Consider the following 15068-nt stretch of genomic DNA (forward strand, 5'->3'; position numbering starts at 1 on the left):
AAGTCAATGCTAAAGGATTCTAGTGGGTGTCAGAGGGAGTGGAATAATAACTGTTGCCTGTAGTTATCTCTCTTCGGCCAAAGGATTCTGATGTCAGACCCAGTAATGATCAGGTGCAATTAAATGCATTTTTAGCAAAGTCTAATTCTACAGACCCTTGTGCAAGGAATATTCTCCAAGACTCATGAACTTCACAGCTGTCCCTTGATTTGGAGTATTAGTGATCAATGCCAATGTCAGCTTTCTCTAGGCAGTTTTTCTAAGCTCTTATTTTTCTGGGAACTCCAGCTTATCAACTTTTCAAGGGTGTTTGTGTTCCAAGTTCTGCCATTTTTTTCCATTAAAACTCCCTAAAAGTAAATGTTATTTCTTCACAGCAGCCTCTTGCTGGGTTTGGGAGATTTTTAGATCATTAATTTCAGGGAAGACTTTGACTCAGCTGATGGTTGAGGAGACAATTACTGCTATTTGGTTTCCCACAAATTTACTTAGGCTTAGATATTGGAATAAATTTGACTGTAATAAGAGTCACCTCTGTGGCATTAAGAGTCCAGAAAGAGGCACCAGGGGTGGACTACCTCCCTTGTGTAGGCCCCTGGTAAATAGCTGCCTTGGCCTCACTGGTCAAGCCCTTCAGAAACCCCAGGGTAGCCCTGTGTGTACAGCTGTAAACATCACAAGGCACAATAACTGAGTGTGTCTAAGAAGAAAATGTGTTACAGCTTGGCTCCCCCTAAGCAGTCAAGACCCCTCTGTGCCCTTAGCACTTGTGTTGTTTTGATATAACTGCACTGAGGGTGGAAAAACGTGCATCAGTGGGGAATGGCTGAACCCAAAGGACTCCCTGTACCTTACTAAAAATAGTGTCATTTAAGAAAAAACAACAACAATTTTTTTGCAGTTGCGTTAGGGGAATGATAGGACAACTTGGCCAAACATATTTAAAATGTGAGCTTTGGGATGGGACTGCAGGATAGAAGAGATGACGTTTCCACTTGCAGTGGATCCAGTATCGGAAGTAATCACAGAATCTCATAGAGTGCTTCAGGTTGGAAGAGACCTTAAAGATCATCTAGTTCTACCTCCATTGTCATGGGCAGGGACACCTTCCACCAGACCGATCCCATCCATCAAATCCATATTTCTCCAATTTAGAAAAAAGTTCCTTATCCATCCCCAGGCAGAACTCCTTGCACTCCAGCTGGTCACTGACACAGAGAGCAACACCCTCTCCTCCTCCCCCTGCCTGTCCTTCCTAAAGAGCCTGTATGCCTACTCCTCATGTGTTTGTGCAAGGTGAGACACCTCTGCATCCCATGTGTGTGTTCAGCTTTCAGAGAGATTAGCACTGATAGTCGGCTTTCTTATAACAGCACCCTGCCAGTGCTGCAAGATGCGTGGGAAATGTGACAGCAGTGCTGAGAAGTGCACAGGACCACGGACAAAAAGCTGCAAGACCCTAATTGGCAATATTCCCAGTGAAGGTGCCTGGAGGGTGTTGGCTCCAGTCTCCCAGGTAGCCGTGCAGTTATCTTTATTGGATGTTTTCAGATGAAGCACAGTGTGTCCTCCAGAAAAGCAGATGTTCTTCACAAAATCCAGTCCAATAGAACTGGAATGGTTGTAAGAAACTGAGGGCAGGGGAGCAAAAAAGGCGATCCCTTTGGACAGACAGATTAGGATGGGTATTTTCTTGCAGAGAGGGAGGCAATATGGAAACAATGATAACTGAGATTAAAAATAAAGCCAGGACCCAGTTCTCAGCTAAATGAATGCAGAGGACTATGGCCTGTGCAATTACTTATCTTTAGGAGGGACAGAATTAGAGACTGAGTATGATTTATAAATATGGGGGGGGGGGGGATTGTTTTGGTGTTAAAAGTTGACAAATTAAGTATCAAAATACAGAGCTGAGATGAAATTTAATTACTCTTTTTCAGTACTTAGAACATCTTGGAGAGGCTTGTCTTCATTTCTATGTTCATTTAATAATTTGCATAGCATAACACAAGCTGGAGATGTTTATGGAACCCTCAGATACAGTAAATTATATGACAGTACCAATTTATCTTGATTAAATCGATATGAAGTCTAGGTACACAAGACAAAACTCTGCTTCTGGCACTGTTGTGTAATGTTCTAATTTGAACTGAAACATCTTAGCTGGCTGAAAAACAGCCCTGAATATTTCACAGGTCTTTAAAGAGGTGTTGTGCTCAAGTCCCATTTCCCCATGTGGCTTTCTATTCTAAACAAGGTTGAATTTTGATACAGGGCTCTAAATACATGTAATATCTTTTCACATTCCGAGAAATTGTCTTTAGGTTTTCTTATTCATTAGAAGGAAGTTAATTGCATTGCTAGTTGCTTCATTTTGTCTTCCTTAAAGAATAAACAGAGTCCATTATGGTTCATGCCCCAGAGTAAATCAGGGTTTTTATGAATGTGAACAAGATATCTTCTCAGTCACTTAAGAATGAAGGTTAGCATCTCTCAAACCCATTGAAGAGTACGGATGTTTTCAAAGCTCAAAATGCGAAAGCTACTGTTTAAATATCATCCCCTGTATCATTTTTTAATGTCATTTTTGCCCCCTTCCTCAACTCGAAAAAGAGGCAGGAAATAGAACAACACAGTAATAGCTCTTTCAGAGTGAGCCCTTGTTCCTAATGCAGGCATGATTTAATGCTTATTGTTTCTTCGCCAACTTAATTCTTCTAACTTCTGGCATGTCCACGGTCTAAAGTCAGCCCAGATTTGGAATGCTTTTTCATTTCCAAAAGGGTATGTGATTTATATGTTCTGCAATGACTAGCAGAGCTGCCCTCAGGTAGGGGGAGAGGTAAAATAAGGATACACTCTCAGCAAACAGCTGTTGCTCTAAGATGAGGTTACTTGTCCAAGTCAGACGTTGAGGGGACCTGAAGCTGTTTGGTGTTCTAAGTATAGAGGGAAATTCTGGTGTCTTACTGAAATGACTGTGAGAAGTATTAAGCTATGTGCAGGATTTCTGTTGTGTCGTCTAAGCAGTGTCCTAGGTAGCGGCACATAAGAATTATTTTGACTTCACTTCTCCACAGTCCTGCCTACACACTTAATTTGGTGCATTGCAAGTAGGTGCTAATGGCACCATGTGAGAAGCCTTTGCAGGAATGGCTTCTGAACGGTGCAGCTAAACAAAATGCCCCAAATTAATATCATTATTATTTTTCTGTAGAGGAGAGTCATTGCAGCAAGCAGGTTTTTACAGATAACCTCCAGCTCCCTGCAGACACAGAGTCACTTCTGCGGGGTTTCTCATCTGAAGGTATTAAGTTCTGTTTGAGATTTGCTTTCTGCATGGAGTAAATCTCTCATTTTAGTCAGATGCAAGGTTTTGGGGAAAAAAAATCAAAGTGTTTTTTAGTTAAGATTAAGGATAAACTTTTCAGGATTACCGAGAGGAAAATGCTATGGATCTGACTTACAAAGATGTTTAGTTGGTTAAATTATGGAGGGAGGGTTACTGGGAGTTACGGGAATGCAAGGGTACCTCATTTTTCTTGCAGTCGCACTTGCTAGGATTTTGACTTTTCCTGTCATTCTCACTCAGCACTGTTCTGAACCTTGAGGGAATTAAATACTTTTTGCATAAGCAGCCTAAAGCTACAGGCATGGTTGCATATTTAGCCAGATAGGCGGCTTCTCCTGAGAGCAGCCTCCTACAGCTTGTCTCGGCAGTAGTATTTGCTGAGGGATGTCTCAGTGGATGAAGTTCACAAGCATAGTCCTACACTTTGTGTAGCTTGGATGTTGCTCAGACAGCTGATTGTTTCCTTGGAACTGTGTTGGGTTTGGTTTTTCTCTCTGTGGGCAACTCCGTTTGCTGTGGGAAATATTCACTGCATAAAGGCATCATTGCAAAGCCAAGTGCAACAGTCCCCATAGCTGTTTCTTATTTGAGTATTACTTTCAATGCCCTTAAAAGCATTGGTGTTCCAAGCAGATGCTTGATATAGGTGTTCTGCATCATCCGGTGGGAGTTACTTTCCCCCACTAGATAGTACTTCATAATTAAAAGTGCTGATCTCTAGAATGCTGCTTACTAAGCAAGGGAGCAGAAGTGAAGAGCTGCTCGAGATAGCAAGGTATATCCATGCCATCTACAGGTAGAAGAATGAAGCTGGGAATGTGCAACTTTGACATCTCCCATGCTGTCTGGGTTAGCTCTCTTGCATCCCGCTACAGGTGGCAATCAACTCTGCCACGTGCTGCAGTGACCAGCGGGAAGGGGCAAGGGCAGTACCCTGGCTATGGACCCCCCTTGCTCCCTCTCTGGCAGGGTTTGGTGTAGGCAGGAGGGAAACAGCAGTTCTGTGGTGGGTGGCTGGGACTGCGTGAGTGAGAGCAGCTGTGAGGTTTGTGTTCCTCTGTCGCCTTGGCAGGAGGTGTGAGAGGTGCACAGTTGTGGGTGCCATGGTGCTCCTCCATGGTACAGAAGAGCTTGAAGAAAGTCATCCAAAACCAGGCTGCTGAAACAGGGTTCCAATAAAATCCCCATGATCAAGGGGAGAAAGTGGAGGTGTTTTATAGGAAGAGAAGGGGTGGAGGAAGTCAGTGGAGCCCAACAGTTTGTCAGGGAAGAGAGAACTTTTTAATTGACTGTCAAACCATAACCTTGGGAACCTAAGGAGAAGAGGCATCAGCATGTCTGTCAGCACAGATAGACATCAATCTTCCCTGGCTAGACAGCAACATGATTACTTCTGGGATAACGTCAACAACTTGGAAGTGCAGTAAGCTGATCTGACCTGTTACAAAGGAGAGGAGGAGGTGGGATGGACCTCCTCCCCACATTTATTCAAAGCTGTTTAATTTAAATAGACTGTTTACAGCTACTTTTTTTAATTAGCGGAAATTAAAATCTGCATCTTTATTTTGAAACATTTACTTTCACTTTATTATGGCCTATTCCAAAATAAGGTCAAACTGAGGACAAATATCATCCTAACAATTTTCTTTCTGTATTTCCTAATGTTTTTGGGATTTCCTTCATCTTAGCCTCAGATGTCCTAGCCAAACATATGTAGTGGTTGGTAGGAAACACTACAGATATCTTTAATTTTAGCAGAAGAAAACTCCCTTAAATTATCAGGAAAATTTTACTTAAGACCATTTCCCTTTTACATAACTGGACCAAACTTTTGCTTGTTGTTTTGCAGAAGTTTAGGGGAGGTAATCAACAATACCATGCCTTGTTGTACAGCACATTTCAAACAATTAATATGACATTTTCTGACTTAAAAATAACTAGTAGCATAAATGATCAAAGTGGTTTGTCAAAAAGGAAACATCTGTGCTCACTGACAAGCTTTGAAGGCACCAGGCCATTAACACCCATTAAATTGATGATATATGGGGCTGTGCTGGAGAGCAGGCTTTGTGGGCATTCTCCAAACAACCTGGGGTATGTTAATTTTATCCCTAAGGTGCTGACAATCAGTTAAAAAGCCCTTTGGTTTATCTTACCTTCTTCATCCCCACCTGTTCTGCTTTTGGAAGCACAGCACTTGGCCTTGAGGCTCCCATGTCCAAAGAGAGGATGCAAGTGCATTAAGGGGTGTGTGAGTACCCTCTGCATGGGCTGACCCTGATATTCTGTCCTATGGGGTCTAACAGGCAATTTCTGATTATTCAAGCACATCTTCAGTTGCCTTCTCAGTTGCTGATGGAAAGAGGAGGGGAAAGGCTGGAGACAGCAACTGTCAGTGGCACAAGGATTTACAAGGAGACCTTAGGCAGACCTCTAGGTCTTGGTCCTGCAGTGTTTGCTGCTCACCCACAGACCAAACATGGATTAACACAGGCTCTGAAGCTTATCCCCAACCAGTATGTGTGTGGATGGATATATGCAAGGGGGTGTATTATGCGTATAGTATGATATCGCACCAGGAGAGTGATTTTGCAAATGATTCCAGGCTTGTAAAAGATTTGAGTGGCCCTTTTTTTCTATTTTTTTTTTTTTCAGAGGACCCAAAATGCCACTTTTGTTATACAGATCTCAGCATGGACTGTTGTAGTGTCTGGAGTTGGGAGGGCAGGAACCAACTGGGCAAGGAGGAACAGGAGGAGAATCGATGCTGCTGCTCCTGGGCATGCAGGGCTGGCTCACTGCAGCTCATGGAGAAGTATGTTTGCAGTCTCTCCTACTGGCTTTGTTACATTAGCAAGTAAAGCACAGTTTCTCTTTCCCAGTGTGGGTTTTTTGTAGCACTTAATTGATTAAACTAATTGGAAATTGTATGTCGATTTTAAAGAGATGGGGAAAAGTGACTCCTTTCACATTGCTGGGAGAAAAAAATCATCTTACAAATTTCCACAAAGGCTGGTGTGGAGATCCCAAATGGGGAGTGCCAGTGTCTAATCTGTGAGCGGTCAAGCTGCCAAGGCTAAAATCTGATGAAGTTTGGAGAAAACTAATCTCCTGAGCCTGGGTGTATATTGCCCCGTGAAAATGTTTTCCTGAGAAAATAATCTGCATATGAAATGAATAATTTTTTATCCTTTGTTCAATACTCATAGCTGAATTTTCCCAGTCTAGGAAGTGCTGACCCTTGCAACAACCTCTGGACTGGACTACAACATTTCTCTAACCTTGTTTTATTGCAGGACAAGTGGGTTGCAGGATCCTGCAGGACTCATTTGTGAGAGCATTTAGCTACAGAGGAAAGAGGTGAGCCCTGGTTTTCCAATCCCAAGGCTAGTGTCTTAACCCCAGATCAATCTTCTTGCCTTTAAGTTGATTTATGTGTAGGATTTCACTTTTTTATCCTTGTGTATACTGTAAGTCATGCAGACACACTCTGCATTAATAGTATTAATGTGTGCAAATATAGGGGTCCTTACATTCCATGTTTAAATGCCCATTTTGACTAAAGAGGGGGCATTGCATGGATGCAAACAATTGTTTTCATGCCATATGAGAATGTCTGTTTCAGACCCACCTCCAATTTAAAATGTAGACCCCTTTTAGTTATTTATGCTGTAGAGATACCATATCCATCCCCTTCTGGAAAACAGGGCTTTGTAGCCTTTGTGACTAAAGTTAGCTGACTAGTTAGTCAATTGATTAGTTTGTCAAACTGGGAAGCCTGCTGATAAATTCAGAGGAGCAAGATAGGATGCTTTGGTTTAAAGGTAAAAGTTGAAGGTGCAGTCTGCAGCCAAATCCCAGTTGTTTACTTCTGTCCACAGCAGTTAGTTATCCTGACTCAATTCCTCTTGATATAAACCTCAGGTACTCTTGATATACACCTCAGCTACTAACAGGTTCAGCCACCAAATGTCTGATGTAGAAAGCAATAGAAAACCAGAATTTTAGCCCAGAAGCTCTAGGTATGTTGTGCCATTAAGATATTTTTATTCTCTCTGCTCAGCTCCACTGCATAAAAATTCCTACCAGCCCTTTTAAATTTAAGCAAATTAAGGGCACACACTGAACTACTTGTTATTAATATCTCAGCACTATTTTCTAATTCCCAGTTCATACTTGAAATGGATTAAAACTGCTAATCCTTGACAAGGCAGCAAAATTTGATGCTAATTTATTGATGTGCTCTTTTAAGAAACTTTGGGTTTCCTGTCTATAAATTAAATTTAAACAGAGCCTTCAAGGTCCTCTCCAAGTTAGAGAGCAGAGCTCTGCGTGCTCACACACCACGTGTTCTTGAGCTTGCAGTGCAGTGTGGCTGAGGAGGGCTCGCCTTTGTTCCTAAAGGGATGTTTGTGCCTTGATATCTGTCTCTTAAGGCTGCCTGTGCCAATGGCTTCTCCATCCCACACCATTTGAATTGTTTGATGCAGTGTTTGTCCTGCTGGATCCTCTCTTAGGCATCAAGATTTATCAGCATGCTTCAGGAAAAAGTGCATTCAGGCTTCCATGTCCTTCTGGCTGTCCAAATTTACCCATGGAATACGGAGAATGTACACACGTACCCATGAGCAAACACCAGCTCGTATTTCTGTCTCTTTATCACCCTTTCTGCAACATTGCTGTGAAGAACTTCTATGCCTGGTTGTCCTCAAAGGGTTCTCAATTAGCCCAATAAAGTTCTGGAAATTCAGGGGAGAGTGAAACTTGTAATTCCCAAATGCTGAGGCTGGGTTGGTGGGGTTGGTAACTGGTGAAAGTAATGCTTGCCCAGGGCTCTTTCTGTGGTGGATGGGAGTTCCTGATAGATTTTCCATCCTGAGACCAAACACATTCCCACCTGTATGGAACACAGAGCTCAACTGGGTTTCCTGGAATGCTTTGTCCTCTCCCCAGGCAGCAGCTTCTAAGTGGAAAAAGCAAATGATGTCTCTGAGCCTGGGTATGGCAGGCGTGGGAGGGAGTATCAGGAGCTGATTCCTAGCAGAATCCACGGTCTGGAAAGTTACATGCACACTAAATTGTCTCAATATAGTGTTTGCTTCACTGCTAATAAGGCTGCACGCCAGAAAGAGGGCAAGACTAGATCTGCCTGGCATTTGAGGCTGGTTTTCACAGGAGGCAGGACTGGCTCCCAATTACACCACTGAAAATTCTCTGACAAAAAGCCAGTGGCTAAGACATGTAATGTTAATTACAGATAATGTCGACTGGAATACCTGGAGGAGACAGGCAATAGCTGCAGTCTGTAGAATCCAAAGGGACTTGTCTGAGTGGCATTAATTTTTAATGCTTTAATCAGGATAAAATCCCTCTGCAAAGTCTTAAGGGGAGTAGGAGTAGTCTGTTTAATTTTTTGAATATAACCTGAAGGAGAAAGCAATGATTTAAGCAATCTCTAGTGATGACAAAATCCTTAACTGGACAACAGGAAAAACAAACCCCTCAGTTTCACCCAAGACACTTAAAACTAAGCTGAAGCCAGAGAGAGGACAGCATTTCCATTACCTTTATAAGCCATTCTGTAAGATTTAAATCCCTTGCATGCTCTTTTTTTTTTTTTTTTCTTTCTTTTTTTAGGTGAGATTTCATGCTGCCCTGATACACACTTCCCTGCTAAAGCTGAAAGGCTTTTTTCCAGGAAAAGGCAGGTTTCTCCTCTCTCCTGCTGCTACACTTGGCTGTGGGGTGAGCCATGCAGGGAGCACCTGCACAGTGTGGAAGGGGAGCAGCAACAGGGGACTCTCTGCACCCCCAGCAGCTCTTCATCCTGCTCTGAAAAAACCCTTCCTGGCCAGAACACAATAGTGTGTTAATAACCTTTCACAACCCAGAGCTCCATTCTACAGGTGTGCGAGGCATATGGCTTCTCCCCTATTAGCAATGCAAATTTAATCAACTGGAATAATATTCAAAGGGTTGGCTCAGCGTGAGCCAACAGCCAACAAGCGGTTGTCACTTTTCCCCGCTTTTGACAAACATGAGAAAGATCTTTGATTAAAACTTCAATTCTCCTTAAAACCAATGTCCCTTTGAATGAAAGGAAGCAACGTCCTCCAGAAGTTCTATTGTATTTCCACTTTGTATTGTCACTTCCCAAGAAAACTGCTTTTTATGTCCAGATTCCAGCAACATCAGAGAGAAAAATCTGTTACTTTCCAGTTGAAAAGCAGTCCCTGTCACCAAGCATGCTGTAATTCAGCAAAGTGACAAAGTTCAGATTGATCTGCATATTTTCCCGTGTGGGACTTTTATTGCATTTCAATTTAATTTCGTATCACGATGCTGTTTGTTGTTCCCTGGCTCTTGCTAACAGCTTCAATATGCTGGATGTCTTCTCCTCTGTCTGTCAAAGAGTGTCAGGTCACTGGGTTTATAGACTTCACTGCAGAGCAGAAGTCTGGAGTGTTTCAGTGCCCTGCTGGCTGCAGCATCACAGCCTCGATAACCATGGTGGCACTCCTAGGAGACAGCAGTGTAGTCACCTTTAATTCATGTTGTATCACAGGTGCCACAACTGAGCAGGAGACACCCTTCACTGACCCCTTTCCAGCTGAGCAGAGTCCTGTGCTGCTGGAAGGGGATGTTCTTGTTCCTCTGGGTATTTTGGGGAGCTTTGCAGTGTTTCTGGGCCAGCATGGGCCTGCCTGCCACCCAGAGGACTGGCACTGGCCACAGATTACTGATGGAGCTGATATTTTTGTTCTGGCTGACACACCAGGTTTGACCTGGTGGCGCTTCAGTGGAGCTCACTGATGCTGGTGAAGACAAGATCTGGTCCTTGTCTCCAAAATAGCTGTACCCACATCCTGAGGTAGGTAAAACTGCCTCTCTTTTCTCTTTGCCTTTACAAGGCATGTGGTGCTGCACCCCAGGGTGGCCTCCTCTTGTCGTCTGTGCAGTCAAAGGAAACTAACTATAGCATCAACTAATTGTGGGAGGGCCACAGTTGAAATCTCAGATAATTGTTGTCACTTTATTTTTCATTCACTTAGAAAAGGTAAAATTACCACAGCAGATGATTGTGGTAGTCCTTTTCTTGGGTTCTTGTTCATTAAATGCTGACTGACAAAGGTTTGCTAGTGACTCTCCTATTTTAAATAATGGCATCATTTACAGGACTAGAAACAACATTTTTATTGTAAGTCCCTTTATCTAAAAGGGCCCTGCATGACACATCCATTTGATCATGAAAAATATCAAAGTCCATCTGATTATTGCAGAAACCTGAAATCTGAGTTGCCTGAAGATGTGAAGTAGATTCTGTGGTGAATGATAAAGCAGTGCTTGATTTAAACTGTAGCCTTTGTGTTACAGCTGTGAGAGGATTGTATCCATCTGCTGCTTTCCCAAGACTGTCTGGATGCAGTGGCTTGTAAGTCTGCAGCAGTGGCTTAGGTTTGTCTGAGATACAAACTCAGAAGGGATGTGGAAGCAGTGTGAGGAGAAGGGACAAACCTGGGTGCTGTGTTTCCATGAAGAAAATAAGAATATGGCCAGCCTAAGGAAAATGCAAAGGGTAAAACACAAATTCTGGACTTCAGCAACCAGAGTCCATCTCTGCCAGGAGCAGAGGGATGGCAGGCAGATCTCTGAGATACCACCTCCTCCCAGTGTGCTGCTCCCAGTGCTGTGCTGTCCCTACTGCTGTCTGCATCCCTTCCTTGCTTGGGAAATGGCACCTCACTGCCCTGAACCTCGTGGATGGGGTCCCTCACCCTGCCTGAGCCTCTGTGATTTACGCAGGAGCTTGTCTGCAGGCTCCCTGCAGAACTGTCTGCTGCTGCTAAGTTAGTGTTGTGGCCAGTGCATTTCTGGCCCCCGACCAGGTATGTGCAGTGCTTCCTAAAAGACAGTCTGCTCCTTGCTTGAGTGTTTGAGTGCTGCCCCTGAGCCCTGGAGTGTCATCACCCTGCCTCTTCACCCATGTGTGGCCTCCAACCTGATGCTGGCGGTTTGTGGGAGGGCTACTGAGAATTGTCTGAGCGCTCCACAGGGCCAGAGGCTGGAGACTTCTGTGGGCAGGGTGGCACCTGTGGCCCTGAGGATGTGCTGTCAGCTCTGCCACCTCCCTGGCAGGGCTGTGGTGATGGTCAGGGCATGTGGGAGAAAGTAGTGACACTGGAGGGGCAGGAGCAGAACTCCACCACCGTGAGGAGGGTAGGACAGAAGGGTGAGCCATGGTCAGAGCTCACAAGGGAGATGAAAGATGCATCTGGAGCAGGGGAATGGAGGCAAACATCCACCCTCACAGGAGGAAGCAAAGCCCTGGGGCTCCTGATGTATCAACACCCAGGACTGCGTGGAGCAGAGATGGAGTGGTGAGCACGAGCAGTGTTCTCACTGCGCTCCACAGGGTGCAGGTCTTGCATGTGACTTTCACAGAGCTTTTATTTTTGTTTGCCTGGGGGAAAGTACACTTCAGCATCTCTTCTTTGTTACGTTGTTTCTTTTTCTAATAGCCAGACAGGGCAGCCTGAACGTCTGTTGAGATTCTGGGGTTGAGACTTGGTTTGAATTTCTTGGTTTTAATAGAACTTGTTCAGCACTGACAAGCAGTGAGTGAAGACTCTTTGGGCACTTTGAATCCCTTGATTGCTGATTTTTTGTTTACTTCAACCTCTTGAAAAGCAAAGCACTTCTTATCTCTGCACGGAAGATGAAACCATCTCTTCAGCTGCAGCCTATTTAAAAAGGGTGTTTTTCTGATGCCTGTGTTTCCCCCTGAGAAAACATGAAACACAATGGAAGGAGTTTAAGCAAAGAGACAAAGTCCTTGGACTGCAAAGGCATCAAAGCTGAGCTACTTTCCTTTGAAAATAGTCTTGGGTGGGCTGTGATTATTCCTAGGTATTTATAATGCCACCCATCAGACAGGTTTTATCCTAACTAATTTTGTCTTACATTTCTTGATGTTTTTATCTAGTATTTTTTACTTTTGATGCACTTAGCTAAATAAGCTCAAATATGCTCCCAGGAGAAAATCCATCTCTGGGAGGTGGTGCAGCCAGCCCTCCACAGGAGCCCAGTCTTCCCCAGCCCAGCAGAGTGGCTTCTGCATTGGTTGTGTGTACCCAGACCTGGGTGTCCTCTCAGTGACACCACCCTGTGTGACCCTCTCTGTGCTCTAAATCCACTCCTAAACAGCTCTTGCAATAAACTTTCCTCCTGAGCTTTAATGTCTAGCAACAGCAGTGATTCTGGCTGTTCCCAACATGTTCCCGTTAGCCTCGATCAGACCAGCACAGTAAGGTAGTTCAGTATTTTGCTTATTTGCATATAGTTGCTTCATTAGACTTTTTCTTTTGTTCAGGTTGCTAGTTGTTAGTTTTGAGGTTTTTCATTTACATTCCATTTTTGATCTTGTAAATTGGCTGTTGTCAGGATAGCTGCAAGCCAAGAGAAAATAATGGGCCCCAGAATAGAAGCAACGAGATCAGAAGTGAAAAAGGTCCCAGCAAGACAAAGAGTGGCAAAAAAAAAAAAAAAAAAAAAGAAAAAAAAACCATGAGGGGAAGATTTTGCCTCTCCAGGTCACACAAATCAGGAATTTATCCTGCAGGAAACCTTGCTGGTATCAATATGGTGAGTGTAAGTATAACCTGACCTACAGAAGAACGTGCTTTCAGTTTCCTTGCTTGGAGTTCCTTGACTCCCAGCAGCATTTCTGAATAATGGTGGTTCACTCTGTCCATGTGCTCCAGGGGTTGGAGGTCTCCAGAGCTGCTCTCCTCAACTGCATACTTACACCTGAGTGGGTGAGTGAGTGACATCTCTGCCCATGCATGTTAGCTCTTTCTCATTCCTCTGGAAATGGCAGGGTGCTCTTGTGGGGCTCCACAGCCCTTTGATAGCAATGATATTTGAATTTGTCCCAAATCCCAATCATCACCTGTTTTCAGAGAAAATAAACTGCTGCTGGAGGTTGGGTTGGTTGCTTGTGATAAAACAAAGGAATGCCACACCTTGGATAGCTGACTGTGGAGTTTGATCTGGTGAGGGCATTAGTGAAAATGGGATTGGAAAAGGGAGGTTTTGGGAAAGTTTAGTCTACAGATGGAGATGCAGTGGGTTTTATAGCTTCTGACACAGAGAGCTTCTGACAGCTAAAACAATGAAGGGTGCAAAACCAGTCCTCTAGGAAGTATCCATAACTTCATCAACTAGCCGTCTGTGCCAAAAAGAAGGGGAAACAGGCAAACTGAAAAGAGAAGTGTCACACTGTTACTGCTGGTGAGTGACACAGATGCTAGATTTATTTAGAGCCTGGAACTAATAGCTGCTCTGAATGATATACAGCTGATTTGGGTGATGTCTGAATACAACCCGAGCTCGAGAATTTCACAAGACAGTTTTTCAAGGCAGGAATTGTTAAGAGGTGCCCTTTACACATCACCAGCTAAGTGGTGTGTGCTCGCTGTTCAGAGCTACTGTGCCAGTTGGACCGCTGCCAGGCTTGTAATGCTGCTCTAAAAGGGATCACTTGCCATGTGGAGTTTTTGCATTTTCTGTTATCCAAACAGACTCACTTGAATGTTAATTTGTTCCTGGCTGCCAAGGACCCAACTCTGCAAAAAGCTGAACCCTGTGGCTGCCAGAGGGGTTGTTCCCATCCCTGCTCTGCTGGGCTGGGGCTGGAGGTACGTGCTGGGGGTGCTGGCTTGCTGCAGTCAGGGATCTGCAATCTGTCATTGGGACATAAAACCTCCAGCCATAAAGGCGTTTCCTTCTTTCAAAGTGCAATGCTGTGGCCTTGGCATAACAGCAAAAAAAAAAAAGGACAGCAGCTTTTCTCTCTCATGGGAGGTGGCGACTGGAGAGGGCACAGAGGAATATTGGGATAAGAAAAAACTTCTTGGGTTTTGGAGCTGGGCTGCTGCGATGTACCTGGGTCCTTGGCCAGAGTCTGACAGGGGACAACAGAGGGACATCGTGAGTGTGGACCTGTCAGGGTGGGTGATCAAGCCCTGGTGGGCTTAAAGCTAAAGCAACCAGGAGCCTTTCCTGTGCCATCAGCTCGTTGCTCCCACAGTGTCTGGGCACCTTTGGAGGGGCCCTCAGACCTTCTTGCCATCTTCCTTTTACCTTGTCCTTTTCAAGGTGGCAAATGGCCTTGGCCTGGGTTCCAACAGGAATGTTTGCATCTCCTTTCTGGTTCTTTTAAGCATTTGCAGTATCTTTCGATAGAAATACATAGATTTTTCCATGTTCATGTGGGCAGAAGAGAAGACAACCGGGGGATGTCCTGAACTGCCTGGGGGGCTGCAGATGAGAAGGGAATGAAATATTGATGCAGACACCAGGCTGTGGTAATGGTACCACGCTGATGCTTGGTGTGAGGCACTGGATCCACGGGGATGCAAGGGAAAAGACCCTGACGTGTGTAAGCCATTGGAAAGTCAGAAGGCACAGGCAAATCCCATTATTGGGTGGGGTAGTTTGATAAGGGGCTGGAATCTGCGCTGAAGCTTCACTGCTTTGACTATAAGGCACCCAAATAGGCTTCAATTTTAACTAAATCTTCCTCCTCCTGCTTAATTACTCTATCAACATTTTTGGATGCTTAAAGAAAAATGTAATTTTTTTGTTGTCTGTTTTTAGGCAAGGAAAAAATGGGAGACTGTTCAAAATGTGATTAAATATTTAAAGCACAGTTTCT

The 15068-nt window shown here is 44.1% G+C and overlaps 1 long non-coding RNA gene across 1 annotated transcript; it reads right to left on the minus strand.

Annotated features, from left to right (window-relative positions):
• Nucleotides 1-1164: 1164 nt before the first annotated feature.
• Nucleotides 1165-14125, minus strand: LOC114059676. Its single transcript, XR_003571713.1, has 4 exons — nt 14115-14125; nt 9015-9017; nt 4931-4935; nt 1165-1272 (listed from the first exon to the last, which is right to left on the minus strand). It is a non-coding gene; the product is annotated as an uncharacterized LOC114059676 (long non-coding RNA).
• Nucleotides 14126-15068: the final 943 nt, after the last annotated feature.

This window comes from Empidonax traillii, unplaced genomic scaffold (assembly GCF_003031625.1).
Source record: "Empidonax traillii isolate 1590-97213 ecotype Southwest subspecies unplaced genomic scaffold, ASM303162v1 scaffold237:size1322474, whole genome shotgun sequence".
Lineage (NCBI taxonomy): Eukaryota > Metazoa > Chordata > Aves > Passeriformes > Tyrannidae > Empidonax > Empidonax traillii.